The sequence below is a fragment of the Budorcas taxicolor genome, chromosome 5, assembly GCF_023091745.1.
Source record: "Budorcas taxicolor isolate Tak-1 chromosome 5, Takin1.1, whole genome shotgun sequence".
Classification (NCBI taxonomy): Eukaryota; Metazoa; Chordata; class Mammalia; order Artiodactyla; family Bovidae; genus Budorcas; species Budorcas taxicolor.
In genome coordinates this window covers 93015968-93036279 of record NC_068914.1, presented here as the reverse complement: position 1 = coordinate 93036279, position 20312 = coordinate 93015968, and the positions used below count along the sequence as shown (strand labels likewise).

Here is a 20312-nt window from a genome sequence, read left to right as displayed (position 1 = left end):
AGGCAAACCATTTTACCAAGAGAAGAAGGAAAATACCCACTTTAACTCAGCCTTCTGTCTTTAAGAGTTCTTGTCGTTTTAGCGCCTTTGATGACTGGGGCCTGGGAGGGTGTCATGGAAGTGGGACTCCTTCCTCACAATCTAAGAAAATGTTTGGTGTCACTCTTAGCCAGTCAGCATTGAGTCTGTGTCCTTCATGTTGCTGAGAAGAGTTCTCAACTCTTTTCCCACTGCAACACCTTGAGGCATGGGGGTATACTTCCGTCAGTGTAAAGCAGTGTTCTCAGCAGGGGTGAGAGAGAGAGCAAGATAAAGTGAAAGTGAAAGTGAAGTCACTCAGTCGTGTCCGACTTTTTCTGACCCCGTGGACTGTAGCCTACCAAGCTCCTCTGTCCATGGGATTCTCCAGGCAAGAATACTGGAGTCGGTTGCCATTTCCTTCTCCAGGGGATCTTCCTGACCCAGGGATCGAACCCGGGTTTCCCGCATTGGAGGCAGATGCTTTAACCTCTGAGCCACAGATAGCAGAATTTTTGCAAGTTTGGATTGAGTGAAGTTAGAAAAACTTTCTTTTGGAGAGTCTGTTACACCCTCCTATGAAGTAATTTCCTTACTTTCCAATTGATCGTTAGTGGTTTAGAACAACTGTTGCTGTTCAGTCTAAGTTGTATCCGACTCTGTGACCCCATGGACTGCAGCACGCCAGGCTTCCCTGTCCATCACTATCTTCCAGAGTCTGCTCAAATTGATGTCAATTGAGTCAGTGATGTCAGCCAACCATCTCATCCTCTGTCAGCTCCTTCTCCTCCTGCCCTCAATTTTTCCCAGCATCAAGGTCTTTTCTAATGAGTCAGGTCTTCCCATCAGGTGGCCAAAGTACTGGAGCTTCAGCTTCAGCATCAGTCCTTTCAATAAATATTCAGGGTTGATTTCCTTTAGGATGGACTGGTTGGATCTCCTTGCAGTCCTAGGGACTCTCAAGAGTCTTCTCCAGCACCACAGTTTGAAAGCTTCAATTCTTCAGCATTCAGCCTTTTTTTATGGTCCAACTCTCACATCTGTACGTGACTACTGGAAAAACCATAGCTTTGACTATATGGATAATATACTTGATAAATGCTCATTGAATTGAGCTAACTCAGTTTCTCACCCTGCCTAGGACTTTTGAATAATATTAGGTTGGATGTGTCCGTTTTCTGTTTGCATCTACCCAGGCGATTTAGCAGCAGAAGGAAATGGCAACTCATTCCAGTGTTCTCGCCTGGAGAATCCCAGGGACGGGGGAGCCCGGTGGGCTGCCGTCTATGGGGTCGCACAGAGTCGGACACAACTGAAGCAACTTAGCAGCAGCAGCAGCACCAGCAGCAGCAAGGTGTTCTTTTGGGTATATGACTTGGGGGCTGTCTCAAAGCTTTACACAACGGCTGAGGGAATTTCATTAAAGAGGTGACAACAGTACGTCAGAGAGACTGTAGTTTGAATGCCTGCCATGCTTGCAGACTCCTTTTCAAGAGGCTGCCCCCGATTCAACCCCCTAAAAAGGCAGCAACAGAGTCTGCTTCTTTCTTCCTTTTTGCCATGTTGGGTCTCAGCTGTGGGGCTTGGGCTTTTCTCCAGTTATGTCACATGGGCTCAAGAGCCCACAGGCTTAGTTGCCCCTCAGCATTTGGGATTTTAGTTCCCTGACCAAGGACTAAACCTGCACTCCCTGTATTGGAAGGTGGATTCTTAACCACTGGATCCCCAGGGAAGTCGCCAGTCTGTTTCTTTAGTACAAGTGACCATGCCATGTCCCCTCTGAGCCTTCCATCTTAGCGACAGCTGAAGAAGTAGGAGAGGACACCTGGCTCAGAGGCACTCAGTGGCTTATGAGATAACCTCATACAAGAACTTTCCCCAAGAGGAACAGTAGTGATAGAATCAAACTCTCCCCTCCAGAGCATTTGATTATGAGCTCTAGAGAACTGGCAGCTGGTAGTGGGTTTCCCTGGTGGTTCAGATGGTAAAGAATCTGCCAGCAACGCGGGAGACCTGGGTTCAGTCGCTGGGTTGGGAAGATCCTCTGGAGAAGGGAATGGCAACCCACTCCAATATTCTTGCCTGGAGAATGCCACGGACAGAGGAGCCTGGCCAGCTACAGTCCATGGGGCGGCAGAGAGTTGGACACGACTGAGAGACTAACAGTGGGAGCAGGAGCAGAAAGATCTGTGATTTTACAACTTGAATTATGCTGTGTTTGGAAGACATTAACGAGGAGTTGGGGAGTGGTGAGATGGGCTGGCTCATGCGGGTGAAGAGCTGGTTGAGCACATCTCTTCTCAGCTTTGACTCCAGAGACACAGGTTGCTGGGAGTATTGACATCCACATAAATTGGCTTTTGTCACAATTCAGGCTTCCTTCCTCCAGATCTGGTTGTTAAATATTCACTAGCACACCACTGGGGTGTGTGAGGCATCCCTGTAATATATACATAATAAACAGAAGAAGCAGTTACCTCCTCTGAGAGTTTTGTCTTAAAATTGATGCTGAAAACTCAGCTTCTCTGTACACAGTGTGGAATCAAATCTCGAAAACAGAGTTTGGGGAGAGGGTAGCAAAGAATATCTAGAGTGCACAGTGGTAAAGAATCTGCCTGTGGTGTAGGAGACACATGCAGGAGATGCAGGTTTGAGCCCTGGGTCAGGAAAATCTGGAGAAGGAAAGGGAAACCCACCCCAGTACGCTTGTCTGGAAAATCCAATGGACAGAGGAGCCTGGCGGGCTACGGTCCATGGGCTCACAAAAGAGTTGAACACAACTGAGTGACTAAGCAGATTGCTTTGCCAGGCGAAGGGGGACACAGCAGGCTCATGCCCTCAAACCAAGTGTCCCAGTTTGAGGAAGACTGTGGTAAGTTTTTCTGGTAATTGTGCAAAGAGGGTGTGATCAGCTCGTAGACATTCTTCTGATGGGTTGGTGGTGGGTTAAGTAGAGTCCACATTGTCAACCTTCAGGTCCAACTGGTCTGGGATCTACATGCTTGTGGGCAGTATACCATTGTTGATCCTTAACTTTTCCCACCTGGAGGGGGTTTCAGTATCTGCAAAACAGCTCAGAGATATTGTTGTGTGTATTGATGGGGACCCAGGACCCTGCCCCAAGGCTGCTCTTGACAGTTTGTTTCTCCTTGGTCTCCTATCCTCTCCCTTCCCTAGTTAAAAACTGCTTGGATCTGCCCATTGGAACTCAGGGAAGGTCACGGAGGGCGAATGAAGGCTGTTTCCTATAATCAGAGAAACGTTGGACAGAAAGGCCTTGTGCCCAGGAGCCCCCCACAGGGCCCCGCACATATCAAAAGCAAACCTAGTTTAAGGTAATATATTAATGTGATTGTCATTAAGATTATAATAACAGAAAATGTTGGGAAATATATGATTTAAACTACAAAACTCATTGGAATGTGGTCAGAGGGTGGTAACTTTCCTGTTCCTGGTACCCATCAAAGGCACAGGCCCCCACCCCCAGGCTCACAAAGGATGACCTGACAAGCCGGTTAAGTCTCTGGCCTTATTTCCACATGATTTCTTTACCCCTGTCACTTGAGGTAATCTGAGTGTACACCAGTTACTTAAAACCACAAGAACTCAATGGATACAGTTTTTGAAAACCCCATTTTTCTTTTTTTTCCTAATGTAGAGAAAATGGGGCAGATCAAAAGAGTAAAAAGAGTGTATGTAGCCTTTGGAATGAGATTTGAATTCCAATACTACTTTATCCCTTCCTGATAGCATAATTTACTTATCTATGCCTCTCCTTATCTGTAAAATAGGGACAAAAAATAAAAAGGTCAAAGATATTTGGAAGATTTAAACAAAATGCTGTGTGTAAAACAACTAGCAGAGTGACAGGCACTTACTATGTACTCAGGGACTTCTGCTCTTTCCTTTCCTCTTCAACGTATTTATTCAAGCTTTTAGAACAGCTGCTGATACCGCTGTCAAGTCAGCAGTTGACAGAATTAATCAACCCTCCACCTATAGTAACAGGCAGTGTTATACTGTATTCTTTGTCATTTTATGTAATTCTGTGCTTAAGGTCAACTAAAATATTTTAAATATAGACAAAATTATTACAATCCTTTAAAACAAGCTTTTCTCTACACTTAGGAAGCTCCTGTATATCAGTCTACAAAATGTGCTCACTTTACTTTAGTTTTTAAACAAACATTTAAACTATGGGCAAAGAATTATACCACATGTTTTGGTGTGTGTGAGCTAAGTCACTTCAGTTGTATCTGACTTTGTGACCCTATGGATTGTAGCTGCCCGGCTCCTCTGCCCATGGGATTTTCCTGGTAAGAATACTGGAAAGGGTTGCTATTCCCTTCTCCAGGCGATATTCCCCATCCAGGGATCAAACCCATGTCTCTTGTGTCTCCTGCACTAACAGGCTGTGGGGGAAATAAAAAGTGAATATGAAATGAAAAGTGCTTATATAATACAAAATATATAAAAAAGAGGAAAGGGAGGGAAACTTAAAGAGTTTCCTGAATATTCCCTTTCAGATATCCCACTTCTAGGTACTTAAATTGAACAATGCCATGTGTCCTTTAAATCCCTAATATACTGTTTTACAGTTTATATACTGTTAGTTTACTTAGGTTATCTGACCTTCATCTCATTATCACTGCTAGCACATTAAGGGTGAAATAAGCCCATTTGCCAGGAATAATTCATGGGATGTGGTGCTTCTCAGTACCAGATGATTTAAGGGGAACCACTTGCCAATGGACTGGTTTTTGGCATACAGGGCCTTAATACTATGCCAGAACTGAATTTGTTTTGAAATAAAGTTTCTAATTTTCAAATATAGCATTTTCAAACAAATAGTGTGATGTACAAATTACTGTACTTTAGGTCATGTTAGAATAATCCACCCTCTAAATCTGTTTGACTTTTACCCCTTAAGAATTTTGCATTAGTTAATCATTTCTGTAGCATATCACAATGGTTATAAATAACTACATAATCCTACATCTTCAGGGCCTGTCCCATTAGTGCCAGTAAAAAAAAAAAAAGAAGTAATTAGACATCATTATGTCCTCTTGAAAAGCTAAGGTCATTTGGCCTTGATTGCTGGCAGAGTTATCTGTGCCAAAGAAAAGTCAAGCCACTGTTGGCTTAGGCCTATGATTAAACTCTGGGCTTGACACTTTTGAATAAAGGTAGTACCTTTTGAATAAATTTCAACACTACCCTTCAGATAAGTTGAAAGAAATACAAAACTAGTGGAAAGGGGTTGAAGACCATATATGGTATTCAAATATAAGTTTGGGAAGAGCCTATTTTTGACTCTTGCTAAGCACACACACACCCATACCCACATCCTGGTGTAAAGGTCCCACTCATCTGGGATGCAGAGGGCTGGTTTTGTGTGTTAGATCAATAATGCCTCTTCGTTCTGTGTAGGATGGCTCACCTGAGTGCGTGCATAGCTGACAGTGCTGCTCTAGCGCTCCCGCCCCCCCCCCCCCCCCCCCACTCCAGAGAAGCACTTGCCAAATATTTTTATCCCTTTACTCCCAGAGCTCTCAATTGACTGTGGGGCATGGGAAGAGTCTCCTTAAACTCCTTAGACGTCTTCCCGCCGGTCCCTGGCTAGCTGTCGGGTCTCCTCGTGATGGTTCTTCTCTCTTTTAATTCAGGGGTCTTAGGCAGGACCCGTGGAGGGGGGATGCTCCGCTCTGCTCTTGGGCCCCAATACTGGAAAGGGATGCCTTCTGGCAAGAGGGCACCTCCGGTCGCGCTCGGCGGCTGGCGGCCTCGGGGCGGCAGCCCTGGAGGAGGAGGATTCAGAGAAGGGAGGGAGCTGGCGGCTGCCGAGGCCCGGGCAGCGGGCCCCGTCCGCGGCGGGCGAGCTCCGCGGTCCTCCCTCGCTCGTCTCCTTTGCTCATATTTGGACTCGGCTGCCCGTGCCCAGGAATTTCCCGTCATGCCTCCCGCCGCCCCGTCCGTCGCCGGGAGCCGGGGAGGAAGGGAGGGAGGCTCGGACAGCGGCGCCGGCGGCGGCGGCGGCGGCTCCCTGGCACTTCCATGAGCCCGCGGCGGACCCTCCCGCGCCCCTTCTTGCTCTGCCTCTGCCTCAGCCTCTGCCTGGCCGCGGCCGCGGCCCGGGGAGCAGTGCAGTCCGGTGAGTTGGGGCTCGCTCCCCCACCCTTGTCTGCCCTCACGCCCCGACCCCGCCGAGTTGAGATGTGACCCCGACCTCCGCTCCCCTGCGAGCGCCGGCAGCGCCCCCTTCAGCCTCCTGCCGGGAGCCCCCCTCTCCTGAGCCCAAGAGGGGCGCGGGTGGTGAGAGGCGGATAGGAGGAGGTCAGGGCTGGCTTCGCCCCCGCCGACGGGAGGCGTCTGGCAGCGTGGCTGACACCTTATCCCGTCCCGGGAGCGAACCTGAGCCGGAGGGAGGCTCTGGACCGACGTGGGCCCCCGAGGGAGGGGCTTGGCAGGGCGGCTGGGGAAGGGACGCCGCCTCAGGCTCGGGAGGGCGCAGGTCCGCGGCGGGGACCACCTCGGAGTCCCCTGCCCCCGCGGAGGGGTGTGTGTGGGGGGTACTCCTGCGCAGCAGCCGCTGAGATAACGGGCCCGGGCGCGTGGGAACGGCCAACCAGGCCCGTGCCTCCCGCCGCGCGTCCGGGAGGGGCGCCGGGGAGCCGGGCGAGTAGGGGGACAGCGCCAGGAGCGGCGGGCGCGTGGCGACAAGCGGCGCACCCAGAAGCGCACCGCCGCCCTCGCCGCGGGGTCAGGCTCCCGCGGGACCGGCTGGTGTCTAATAGGCCAAAACCGAACAAAATCCCGAGTTTTCCAGGTACCAGTTTTTTTTTTTTTTTTTGAGCGGAAAAAAGGGCATCGGAGTCTGGTTTGTAAGTTTCACCCTGGGCTGTTTACAACTATAAGATCGAAAGGTGCCATTCCTGCCTTATTTGGTTTAGGACTACAAGCTATCGAGCGGGGTAATTTTGTAACAGGACGATTTCTAAAATAGTTTTCTGTAAATAATGTGGAATAAGATTATTATAAAAAGTAATTATTTGAAAGTACAAATGTAGAGTTTAAGGTAAATGTCAAATTGCAGGAACCTTTATATTTGTGATGAGTATATAGTCATCAAAACTTCTCAATGCCTAATGTTATCTGGAATGGAAGAACTGAAAATATAATTTCTCAGAGTTAAGACTTCTTCGGAAATTTTAGTTTGCTTTTGTTTTTGACACCAATAATCTAAACTGTCAAAATAAGGTATGGCTAACACCCAAGATTTATAAATTAGTTGAAAACTGACTCTACTAAGTATAGGTTATATTCAACACCCTCTGGTCTGTTGCTTCCTATTTCCATTTGCAGTCGTGGTGGCAAAGTAGATTTTGTCTGTAAAATAATCTTTAGGATTCATGTAATTTATAAAATGGATAGGAGATTTTAAAAATATTTAGTGTGTGCAGATTATTGATGTTAATTTAAATAATATCAATTTCATGTTTGCTTCTGATTAATATTGTTTTTTAAAAAAGACCTATTTTTAACGAATTTACACTTTTTTATGGATAAAATATTTTTTTAATTATTTTTTTTATTATTATTGAATTTACACTTTAAAAGTAACTTTAATAGCACTTCTTGGGGGACACAACAGGTTCTATCTTCACATTTTATCAGCGGTCTTCTAAAATATACTGTGCTGCAGATAAAGGGTAGATTGTACTGCCAGACAGTATATGTTGTTTTTTTTTCCCTCAGTAATGTGTTGACTTAATACTTGTGGTCAACCAGCCCTTGAAGACTGAAATCCGGAGTACTATGGCCCCTTGCCAGCAATTTTGAAAACCAAGTTTATATTTGGACCATTTAAACATTTATTCTTTTAATTTTGGTCCCAACTGACATATAAGTCTAATTTCTGGTGACTTTTATTAGGGCCCTATGTGAATGTCTGGATTTTTTTTTTTTAATATGTATTAAAATAAGCAACTCTCTGCCATTTAGAGTTTTGTCACAGTGCCTAAACTGCCTATCTGCCAAGGTTGCAAATATACAACATCAGATAGGTTTTTGAATCAACACACAGTTTTTTGACTTTTAAAGGTGCTTGGTCTAATACCTTAACTAAAATGCTAACCCATCTGGTCAGAAACCGTTTTACTAAACTTAAGTAATAAGAATATCTAAAAAAATATCCCAACAGTAGTTTTCATAGATTTTTCTAATACAGTATTTCTTTTATAATTAAAAATAAATTTTCAACCATTAGAGAAGCTTTAGGAAATAATCTTTTCTGGTTCTGTCATAATCTGGTTGCAGTCCCTTTGGTTTTCATCTCACCTGTATTACTGTAGTTAGCGATTTGTTTGATGAATTTGGTTTCAATGTTTAGCTTCCTTCTCTGTAAAATGATGAATTTGTACATAAGTCTCTATGTCCCTTCCAACTCCAGGATCCTCCAGGATTGTTTTTGTTTATATAAACCTGCAGAGCCACCCACTAGATTGGTCCAGGCTTCTGATTGTCAACTCTGACTTGCTCTACGTGTTTAACTGGTCTCCTTGTAGTCAAATCTATTGGGTGTGGATCCAGCTTTGGGGAGACAGGATCTGTCTCAGGAAAATCTTGATACTTGCCCCATCACACAGATGTATACACCCAAAAAGAGTACCATGATATTAACTTTCTATTACTTTCTTCCCCTTATCTAATAGTAGAAAGTGCTGATTATGTCATAGGGTCAATAGTTAAAGCAGGCCCTAAGATGTTTTGGTGTTCAGTGTTGAAGTTTGGGTCTGGGTCAGGGATATCACTGGAGAACACCCAGACCTCTTTGTATGGTTGGGAGAACTGTGGCTAGTCCCTCGGGGCACTCCAGATGAAATGCCCTGTGCTCACTTATGACCTTTTGCTAATGCCTCAGAGGAGACTGAATTGGATCTACTCATCTGGTTTATTCAGAATTATATTGGCTTTGGGTAGGAGAGTAATCAGATAACTCTTTACCTTACCAGTTCTTACAGATTTAGAGAACGAACTTATGGTTGCCGGGGGAAAGATTGAGGGAAGGGACTAGTTAGGGAGTTCGGGAGGGACATGAACACGCTGCTGTATTTTAAATAGGTAATCAACAAGGACCTACCATGTAGCACAGGGAACTCTGCTCAGCGTTATGTGGTAGCCTGGATGAGAGGGGAGTTTGGGGGAGAATGGATACATGTATTTGTATGACTGAATCCCTTCACTGTTCAACTGAAATGTTCACATTGTTAATGGGCTATACCCCAATACAAGATAAACAGTTTTTTAAAAATTTACTGGTTGTTAGCATCCCTGATTGCTATGCAGATACCTCAAGGCTTTACCTTGAAGATTTTTACATTTTCTCCTTCCTGGAGATGATGGATTTTCCTTTTAAAAATACTCAACACAGTCCTGGATCCCTGTTCACATATTTGTCTCTATAATATACCAAAGTCGTGGTTATGGCTTTTAAAGGAAATACAAATGAGAAGAAAGTATAGAAAAGGTAGCTCAGTAATAAATCAACCAGTTGACCTTATGAAGGATTTTGGTTATTGCCTCATTTAAGCTTCTGCTCCAAGTAGCAGCACTGAACTTGAACTAGTTTTAGGAACAAGACAGACAGGAATGTGATGGAAGTCAAATGCACGCAGACCTTATTAGGGACTAGGAATGGAAAACCTGGAACTTCCTCTGTCTCTAGTCTTTGCCTTTCTTAGCTTCATTGATCTGTCTGTGCGAGATCTTTCCCCCGCTGTGTTCACAGTCATATGTGGGTGCTCAGTGGTTTCTGGATATGTAGGTGTCCCTCAGTGCCAAGCACAGGGAGACACTAAATCAACGAGCCCTGATTCCAAATTCCTGGAATAACTAGATAGACATAGTTTGGGTTACATGGTTAATCTAGATTTTCTCTACAGTCTCTTCTAATTGTAGACTTCTTTGTACTATGCAAACATTTACATGGTTTGACTTTGCATTTTTTAACTTTGTATTACAAGGTTACTAGTCCTTAAAATGTATGTATAATTTTTCCTTGATTGCAGTGTGTATGTAGAAGTCTGTCATCTTCAATGGGATCCCAAGATGTTAGTGCTTTTCATTCACACTACTGCAGGAATGCCGAAGAGCCAGCCTCTGGGAGTAAACTGAGTGCAACGCCACACTCAGGGATTATTACGCAGCTTAGGATCCAACAGAGTTGTGAAAATCCTGTTTAATAACAACTAATCCATCTTGCAGATAATCATCTGCCTGTTTTCAGGAATTCATTGAAGTAAAACCCTGAGCTCAAATAGCTCATACACTCTTAATTCATTAAAACTGGGTAAGTGATCATTAGAAACATTCAAAATAGTAATAGTTTAGGGGCCCAGGGTTCATCAGTTGTTTTCCTATTTCTCACACTTGTAGCATTTTCCACCTCTACCTTTCCTTTAGACCATTTCTGCTGCCTGGAATACCTTTTCTCAAGATTTTTTGAAGTCCTTACAGCCTCTGTTGTGTGGTATTTTATGAAGCTTTCTTAATCTCTTAGAATTTCCCATTTTTTATAATGCTTCTAAGACATTTTGTACCTTGACTGGAGCACGATTTTGCTACCTTTCATTATGAAGTCCACATGTATTGATCTTCTTTGGGGGATTATAAGTTCTATGAGACCAATGAATCATCTTGAAGAACTCTGGTAGACTGTTAGCATCCATTGTCCCACATGTAATGCTTCTAACTTTTCAAATGTTCTGAAACTTCTATGGCATCCTCCTTGTCACTGCCTTTTTCTTTTGACATTGCAGCTCAGTCATCTGCTTGTCTTTGTCAAGGTTCCTGTCTGTTTCCTAGGTTTTACAGGATTTTCCATGAATATGATAATTTTCTGTGTGAGAATCAATTATTCAGAATGATGGGATGTTTTCCTATAAATTGAGATGGCATGGGGAAGGAGAATATCGCAAACTCATATGGAAGGAAATCAACTTTTGTTGAGTACCCAATATTTCCCAGATCAGATTGACCAGGAGTAGGGCACAACTGGAGCATATATGAGGGGGCATAGAGAGAAAATAAAGCCCAAAGATGGAAAATTAGGTTTGGCCTAGAACACAGAAGGCTTTAATGCTAGTCTGGGAAATTTGGACTCAGTTAGTAGGCTATGATGTTGAAGTTATTTTTGGTCCTGGAAATGTCGTAATCAGAGTTGAATTATAGGATAGATTATTATCTAATTATCCAGAGGATGAATTAAATTGGGAAGGAAACCACTGGACTAATAAGGGAAAGTTACGAGAGTTTTTGTTAGAGAATGAAGACATAAGCCAGGAGTGGCAATAGGATTGGAGAAGTGTTGCTGAAGTGAATTAGACAGAAACAATTAATTGGATGTGGGGATAAACAGAGGGGGAAAGAGAGGGATGAATAAAAGATGATGGTAAGATGTGAAGCCTGGGCGATTAGGAGGAGTGAACTTGGGGCAGGTTGGTAGGTGGGGGTAAAAAAATCAGTTGTGTTTTAGATCTCCTGCATTTGAGGCGCTGGTGGACTATTCATGTGGAAGTGTGTGGTAGAATTAGAAATGTGAGACTGTAGCTTGAAGAGACCGGAACTGTAGATAAAACATGTGTGAGTAAGGAAGGTTAAAAATAAAGGGGGGAAGAAACATTTGTTGACTGGAGTAAGAACAAGGGCACAGGAAAAGCATTGTAAAGAAGATACAGTTTGATCTGACTGAATATGCCTGATCAGCATATGGCATTCTGTTTATGCGTGTTCCTTGTTTAGGGTACCTGGCATCTTCTCCCTCCACAAACAGTGCCTGGGAAACATTGAGGAAAGGATACTGTATCTAGGATGACCTTCCTAAACTGCAAAATTGTTGCTGCTACATCTTTGCTTAATTTCCTTCAGTGGCTTATCTTTTTTTAAGCTAAGGAACTAACTCCTTAAAAGTCTTCATCATCACCAAGCCTTGTTCCTCTGGACTTTGGGCTTCTTCCAAGTTGTTCAGTTGGCCTTGAACACAGGTTCTGCTAAGTCTCCTCCCAGTTCCTCCCTTCACCTTCCCCAAGAATATGAAGTGGATGTGATTCCCACCAGATGGAGGACTCTTTGGTTTGTTGTTGTTCTTTATGGGCAATTAAAAATGATTTGTCATGTTTGTTTATGGCTGTGCTGGGTCTTTGTTGCTGTGCACGAGCTTTCCCTAGTTGCAGAGAGTGGGGGCTAGTCTTCATTGCAGTGTGCAGGCTTCTCACTGCGATGGCTTTTCTTATTGTGGAGCATGGGCTCTAGGATGTGTGGGCTTCAAGAATTGCTTCATTAGTTGTGGTACATGGACTTAGTTGCCCCACAGCATATGGGGTCTTCCCAGACCATGAATCAAACCAGTGTCCCTTGCACTGGCAAGGTGATTTCTTAACCACTGGACCACCAGGTAAGTCTCTTTATGGGCATTTTTTATTGCTATGCTCAGATTTTTATTTATACAATAATCATTGACAATTTCTGTGTTGTTGTTCAGTCGCTAAATTGTGTCCGACTCTTTACCGCACCATGAACTGCAGCACAACAGGCTTCCCTGTCCTCACTGTCTCCCTGAGTTTGCTCAAACTCTTGTGCATTCAGTGTATGATGCCATTCAACCGTCTCATCCTCTGTCACTCCCTTCTCCTCTTGCCCTCTATCATTCCCACCATCAGGGTCTTTTCCAATGAATCTGCTCTTCTCATCAGGTGGCCCAAGTGTTGGAGCTTCAGCTTCAGCATCAGTCCTTCCAAAGAATATTCAGGATTGATTTCCTTTAGGACTGACTAATTAGAGCTCCTTGTTGTCCAAGGGACTCTCAAGAGTCTTCTCCAACACCACAATTCAAAAACATCAGTTCTTTGGTGCTCAACCTTCTTTATGGTCCAACTCTCACATCCATGTGTGACTACTAGAGAAACCATAGCTTTGACTATACGGACCTTTGTCAGCCAAGTGATGTCTCTGCTTTTTAATATGCTGTTTAGGTTTGTCATAGCTTTTATTTCAAGGAACAAGCATCTTTTAATTTTGTGGCTGCAGTCACCATCCACAGTGATTTTGGAGCCCAAGAAAATGAAATCTGACACTGTTTCCACTTTTTCCCCATCTGTTTGCCATGAAGTGATGTGACCAGATGCCATGACTTTTGTTTTTTGAATGTTGAATTTTAAACCAGCTTTTTCACTCTCCTCCTTCACTTTCATCAAGAGGCTCTTTAATTCCTCTTCACTATCTGCCATTAAAGTGGTATCATCTGCATATCTGAGGTTGTTGATATTTCTGCTGGCAATCTTGATTCTAGCTTGTGAGTCATCCAGCCCAGCATTTCGAATGATGTACTCTGCATATATGTTACATAAGCAGGGTGACAATATACAGCTTTGACGTACTCTTTTTCCAGCCTCTAGGAAAATAATTTATAATAAATCACATCCCTCCTGCTTTCTTACATAATACTTTGCTTCTCTAATCTCTTCAAGTGTCACCTACAAGGTTCTTGAACACTTGAGTTGACTACCCTGGCCACTATACCCTGACTCTGATGCTTGGCTGGGGGAGCCTGGAGCAGAGCTATGACCTGGCATTTGTGTAATCAGATTGCCTAGCTGTGTGCTGATTTGTAAACTGTGAGACAATTTCTTGATACTCGACTTCCTGAAGGAAAGTGGAGGGAACACTGACTGTAGACAGAGAGGTTTGGAGATGACTACAGGGGAAATAGAGAAACAGTGCTGGTAGAGGAAGTGTGTTCTCAAGGCCTAGTTCCTGACCAACTGTCTATCCTGATTCTGTTTCTAAAAATAGTACATTGTTCATAATGCTTGTCTAAAGTGACATGTTTATGTCCAAGTATTAAGAGTAATTTCTAACTCATTTAAGAAATGCTAGCAGTGTGGTTTTAGTAGTATTGACTGAGAAAATATATACTAACAAACAGCCACTGTGAAATTTTGAATATTTTAAAATATAGATGCATTATCATATGTTTGGAAAGTACACATATGTGGAAATTATGACTCACAAGTCTGTAGACAACATGATTTCCTGCTTTATGGATACTCTCAGGGAGGCTCCGGTCTCAACTTTGAGCAACTCATTGTCGTCTCACTTCAGAATGTTGGGGAGACTTCTGTTTGAAAATGTGAGCCATAGCTAAACTTTTCAATCAAAGGAAAACTCCTTCTCAACATCTTCTTTCAACTGTAGTTGCCTGCTTTATGCTAGGCAATGTACCTTATGCTAAAACCGGGCTATTAAATAGTCTCAGGGATTAGTACATGAACACTTTTTAAAAATTAAGTTTTCAGGTGTATGAGCATCATTTTTAGGGCTATGATCTTATTATAAAGATGAAATTTAGTATATGGCTTGTATGAAGTACTTTTCTGCAATCTGTCATGGCCATGGCATGACTGTCTTCTATTACTATAAATTACACAGTGAAATTTTATAGTTTATTGGGTCAGTTATGTTATTTAAAGCAAAAATGAATATCCAAACAAAACAAAATCAATCCTTCCGTACATATGTTAAGGCAACATTGAAAATAAACTCATGCTACATGTTAGAGTCCTTAACAAATATCAGGACAGTCCTTATATAAATCCAAGAACCCTGAATTTTCCATTATTTTTCCGTTTCTTTTGCTTGTCTTGTGTTTGGTTAACAGAGCATCCGAGCTTGGTTGGGGTTGGGAGAGATCTCTAGTGACTATTATAGGTAGGTATTTCTTTTATCTTAGATTAGTAGAGTGAAATAAGGAAAGGTGCACAGTATGAAAGAATTGATGTGGATAAGGGACCACAAGTAAGGCTTTGGAGCTCTGGGCTCACAGTATTGAGCGTGAAAGAGTGCATGCACTGTAGGCCCTGTTCCTGATTTCTTGGTGTCTGAATATGCCTTCTAGTCAGAAGAGGCCGGAAAGATGGGTTGAAGGCAGAGGGTGTTTACCTTTGCGCAGGATCAGTTGAAAAACTGCAGACTCATTGACATAGCTGCGTTCTTGCGTGTATGTTCATGTCCCAAGGGAGTCAGCATAGTCACTGGATAGCAACTTGAAAGGCTGGGTTTCCTAGTCCTGTTCTTATCCAAGGCATTTTAGCTTCCTATGCCTCAGTTTTCATACCTGTAAAATGAACAAATTTTGGATGGATAATAACCTGATATTGCTTTTGCATTAAGATTCTGTAATCTATGGTTTGTCTAAAAGTCTTCAAGTAGCTTTCATAATTTTTAACGGAAGTGACATGATTAATAAATTACACAAAATTATGTATTGTCTTGTTATACTTGGTTCAAGCTATTTTGTGGAACTAAATATAAAGGTTATTCTGAGACTAAGATCCTATTTGAACCTTGTAGCCTATTGTGCCCAGTAATTTGATCCATAGCAAAATTACATAACCCTTTTAAAGATTTAGTATTTATTTAGAGGATAGGTTATAATGTAATAGAAACATCATATTATTAATAACTGTCCCATCTAAAGTAATGGCATTAAGCATGAGAAATTACATTGGTTTTTGTAAATGTACAGCTAAGAATTGTTTGTTTAGGCTTGAAGATATATCCCAGTTAGGAAGAGTCTTCTTTTATTAGGGTACACTGCTAGTGGAATTTACCTTTGACCATCCTAGAAATATATTTAACTGTTTAGTTAGTTTGATCTTATCATTAAAGAAGAAAATCTCTTCCATCGAGCTTTTTTTTTTTACCCATTGAGATTTTTAAGGAAAAAGAAACAACTAATTTGAGAGGTTAAAAAAAAAAGTATCTTCTCTTGCCTTTAAAATGTGTTACTAATTTTTTGCTCTTTTTATTATAAAATATTTCACACACACACAAGAGCGTATAACATCTATACAAGACATAAAGAATAATTTTTAAAAGTTTGGGTACCCCTACTCAGCTTCAGGAATGGAATGTTGAAGTTGCCTTTGTGACCTTCACCAGGCCCATCTTCCCTTTGCCTAGAATTGCTCACAATCATGTATTTTATGGTTATCACTTAACACAAATAACTAATAAACTCTTGATGTCTTTATAGGTTTACTGTAGATATATCCCTGCATTTTTTATTGTTTAGTTTTGCACGTATTGAAACACTACATAAATGGTATTGGTTGATGTATAACCTCCACAATTTGCTTTTCCCTCCGTGACATTATATTTGTGTTATCCATATTGGTGTATATAACTCTTTTTTAGAGATTACCTTTTCTTTCATTATCTATATGTTTTTCTTTGTTTCATTTATTTCCACTCCTTGCACTTTTATCCATTAGGGCTCTTGTGCTTTCCTGTGAATCAAATCTGTATTTTGTCCCATTGCTTTTATATTTCATCATCCATATATTAAATAATAGTAATGATAATAATAATAGTAAATACATACAAATGTTACTGTGTGCCAGGCACTAGTTTCACTATATACTATTTACATATATTAACTCACTTAATGCTCATGGTAACTTTATCAAGGAGATAAAATATTACGATAGTTCATATGTTAAGATTAGAGTCTGAAGCACAGAGACATTAAGTCCTTTGAATTCAGGCAGTCTGGCTCCAGAGTCCATCCTCTTCATCATATACTGTTCTGACTCACTCCTCCTGTAGTCTTTTCTTTTACTTACATTTTTTCTCATTTAACTTTTTAGGGTATTACAACGTAATCGCCGTAGTGAGATGTCAGATTGGTTCTCCTGTACAGTACCAGTTGCTTAAAGTCATGCCAATTTAATTTGCTTCATGGTTAGAGCATGACTTTTATTTATTTATTTGTCTGTGCCATGTCTTAGTTGCGGCATGTGGGACTGAGCTCAGGCCCCCTGCATTCAGGGAGTGCAGAGTCTTAGCCACTGGACCACCAGGGAAGTCCCTATACTGTGACTTTATTACACAGGTGTGCTTTTTCCCCTCCAATTTCCTGGGATTTATTATTGCTCTTTTTTCCTAATTAGAAGGAAAAAACTATGCCTTCTTCATATTCTTCGAAAATCTTTCAGTTCTGCACTTTCTGTGTATGGTTTGGAATTGATACCATTGATTCCCTGTGCTAATTTGGGCCAGTTTTTTCATATTTAGACGATGGCATCTGCTTTTAAAAAATATTAGTGACCTTATATGAATCACTCAAATTTCCTGAGCTTTTGATTTCCCAACTAAGCTGTTTTGTTAAGTGTGATTATTTTAGTAATCAGACATATATAATTGCTAATCAGAACTTCCTGTGTCTGTGGTATGACCAGGTGTGAAATAGCCAAGAGAGATCATGAGGGAAAATAATTGAAGGGAAATTCTAGATAGTGATTGGAAATTGCTGATTTTTCCCAACCTCTTAAATTATAAACCAAAAAACTTTGGCATAGAGAGATAAAATCCCTCTGTATGATTACTTTTTAGGTATAGCTGTAATTTTTTCCTAAATTAATTAATTTTCTCTTATATTCTGTGATTTTATGACTCCTTTGGATGGTGTGCTTGCTCAGTTGTGTCCAATTCTTTACAACCCCATGGACTGTAGTGCTGCCGGTTCCTCTGTCCATGGAGTTTTCCAGGTAATAGTACTGGAGTGAGTTGCCATTTCCTCCTCCAGGAGATCTTCCCCACCCAGGTGTTGAACCCACATCTCTTCCATCTCCTGTATTGTAGGCAGATTCTTTACCCCTTGCACCACCTGGAAGCTCTTGGATAATCTCCTAATATCTCTTATTTGTGTGCATGCTAAGTCGCTTCAGTTGTGTCCGACTCTATGCGACCCTATGGACTGTAGCCCACAAGGCTCTTCTGTCCATGGGATTGTCCAGGCAAGAATACTGGAGTAGGTTGCTGTGCGCTCCTCTAGAGGATCTTCCTAACCCAGGGATCAAACTGCATCTCTCACATGCTCAAATTTCTCTCATCTTAAAAGAAAAAAAAGCCTACTCAACTTGTCATCCTCTGAGACCAAGTAGTTTTATAAGTTATTTACATGCTTGCTGTCACTGTTTCTCTGCCATCTATCCAAAAATATGATTGAGCACATGTTACATGTCAGGCACTAACTAGCCTAGTATCTGAGGATTTAGGATGAACCAAAGACACTAGGGACTTTGATTTTTAGTTTGGAACCATAATGGCCTGTAACAGAAAGAAGACCATTTTATGGTAGGTACAAGAGAGAGAATGGTTAGAGTTACAGGCAAAGTTCAGCTCAGTTCAATCGCTCAGTTGCATCCGACTCTTTGCAACCCCATGGACTGCAGCACACCAGGCCTCCGTGTCCATCACCAACTCCTGGAGTTTACTCAAACTCATCTCCAATGAGCCGGTATGCCATCTAACCATTTCATCCTCTGTTGTCCCCTTCTCCTACCGCCTTCAATCTTGCCCAGCATCAGAATCTTTTCAAATGAGTCAGTTCGTCACATTAGGTGGCCAAAGTATTGGAGTTTCAGCTTCAGCATCAGTCCTTCCAATGAATATTCAGGACTGATTTCCTTTAGGATGGACTGGTTGGATCTCCTTGCTCTCCAAGGGACAATCAAGAATCTTCTCCAACACCATAGTTCAGAAGCATCAATTCTTCAGTGCTCAGCTTTCTTTATAATCCAGTTCTCACATCCATATGTGACTACTGGAAAAACCAAAGCTTTGACTAGACGGACCTTTGTTGGCAAAGTAATGTCTCTTCTTTTTAATATGATGACTAGGTTGGTCATAACTTTCCTTCCAAGGAGCAAGTGTCTTTTAATTTCATGGCTGCAATCACCATCTGCAGTGATTTTGGAGCCCCCCAAATAAAGTCTGACACTGTTTTCTCTGTTTCCCCATCTATTTGCCATGAAGTGATGGGCCGGATGCCATGACTTAGTTTTCTGAATGTGGAATTTTAAGTCAACTTTTCCACTCTCCTCTTTCACTTTCATCAAGAAGCTCTTTAGTTCTTCTTTGCTTTCTTCCATAAGTGTGGTGTCATTGGCATATCTGAGGTTATTAATATTTCTCCCGACAATCTTGATTCTAGCTTGTGCTTCATCCAGTCCAGTGTTTCTCATGATGTACTCTGCATATAAGTTAAATAAGTACGGTGACAATATACAGCCTTGACGTACTCCTTTTCTGATTTGGAACCAGTCTGTTGTCCAGTTCTAACTGTTGCTTCTTGACCTGCCTATAAATTTCCCAGAAGGCAGGTCATGTGGTCTGGCATTCCCATCTCTTGAAGAATTTTCCAGTTTGTTGTGATCCACACAAAGGCTTTGGCATAGTCAATAAAGCAGAAATAGATGTTTTTCTGGAACTCTCTTGCTTTTTTGATGATTGTTGGCAATTTGATCTCTGGTTCCTCTGCCTTTTCTAAAACCAGCTTGAACATCTGGCAGTTCTTGGTCCACGTACTGTTGAAGCCTGGCTTGGAGATTTTTGAGCATTACTTTACTAGCGTGTGAGATGACTGCAATTCTGTGGTACTTTGAGCATTCTTTGGCATTGCCTTTCTTTGGGATTGGAATGAAAATGGACCTTTTCCAGTCCTGTGGCCACTGCCAAGTTTTCCAAATTTTCTGGCATATTGAGCACAGCACTTTCACAGCATCATCTTTTAGGATTTGAAATAGCTCAACTGGAATTCCATCACCTCCACTAGCTTTGGTCTTAAGGATGCTTCCTAAGGCCCACTTGACTTCACATTCTAGGATATCTGGCTCTAGGTGAGTGACCATGCCATCGTGATTATCTGGGTCATTAAGAGCTTTTTTGTATAATTCTTCTGTGTATTCTTGCCACCTCTTCTTAATATCTTCTGCTTCTTTTAGGTCCATAGCATTTTTGTCCTTTATTGTGCCCATCTTTGCGTGAAATGTTGCCTTGGTATCTCTAACTTTCTTGAAGAGATCTCTAGTCTTTCCCATTCTTTTGTTTTCCTCTAGTTCTTTGCATTGATCACTGAGGAAGGCTTTCTTATCTCTTCTTGCTATTCTTTGGAACTCTGCATTCAGATGCTGATATCTTTCCTTTTCTCCTTTGCTTTTCACTTCTCTTCTTTTCATAGCTATTTGTAAGGCCTCCTCAGACAACCATTTTGCATTTTTGCCATTTCTTTTTCTTGGGGATGGTCTTGATCACTGTCTCAATGTACAATGTCATGAACCTCCAACAATAGTTCTTCAGGCACTCTGTCAATCAGATCTAATTCCTTGAATTTATTTCTTACTTCTACTGTATAATCGTAAGGGATTTGATTTAGGTCATACCTGAATGGTCTAGAG

General features: G+C 41.9%; 1 protein-coding gene across 2 annotated transcripts in view; it reads left to right on the top strand.

The window, feature by feature from the left end:
- The first annotated feature begins 5979 nt into the window (after positions 1-5979).
- The window catches only part of MSRB3 (methionine sulfoxide reductase B3), a 180120-nt gene continuing 165787 nt past the window's right edge, over positions 5980-20312 (top strand). The window contains exon 1 of one of the 2 annotated variants that reach the window (XM_052639631.1): positions 5980-6169. The gene's annotated coding sequence lies outside the window, so the exon portion shown is untranslated. Of the gene's footprint in view, positions 6170-6531; positions 6845-20312 lie in introns of those variants that run through there. The other variant, XM_052639632.1, reaches the window with a different exon arrangement.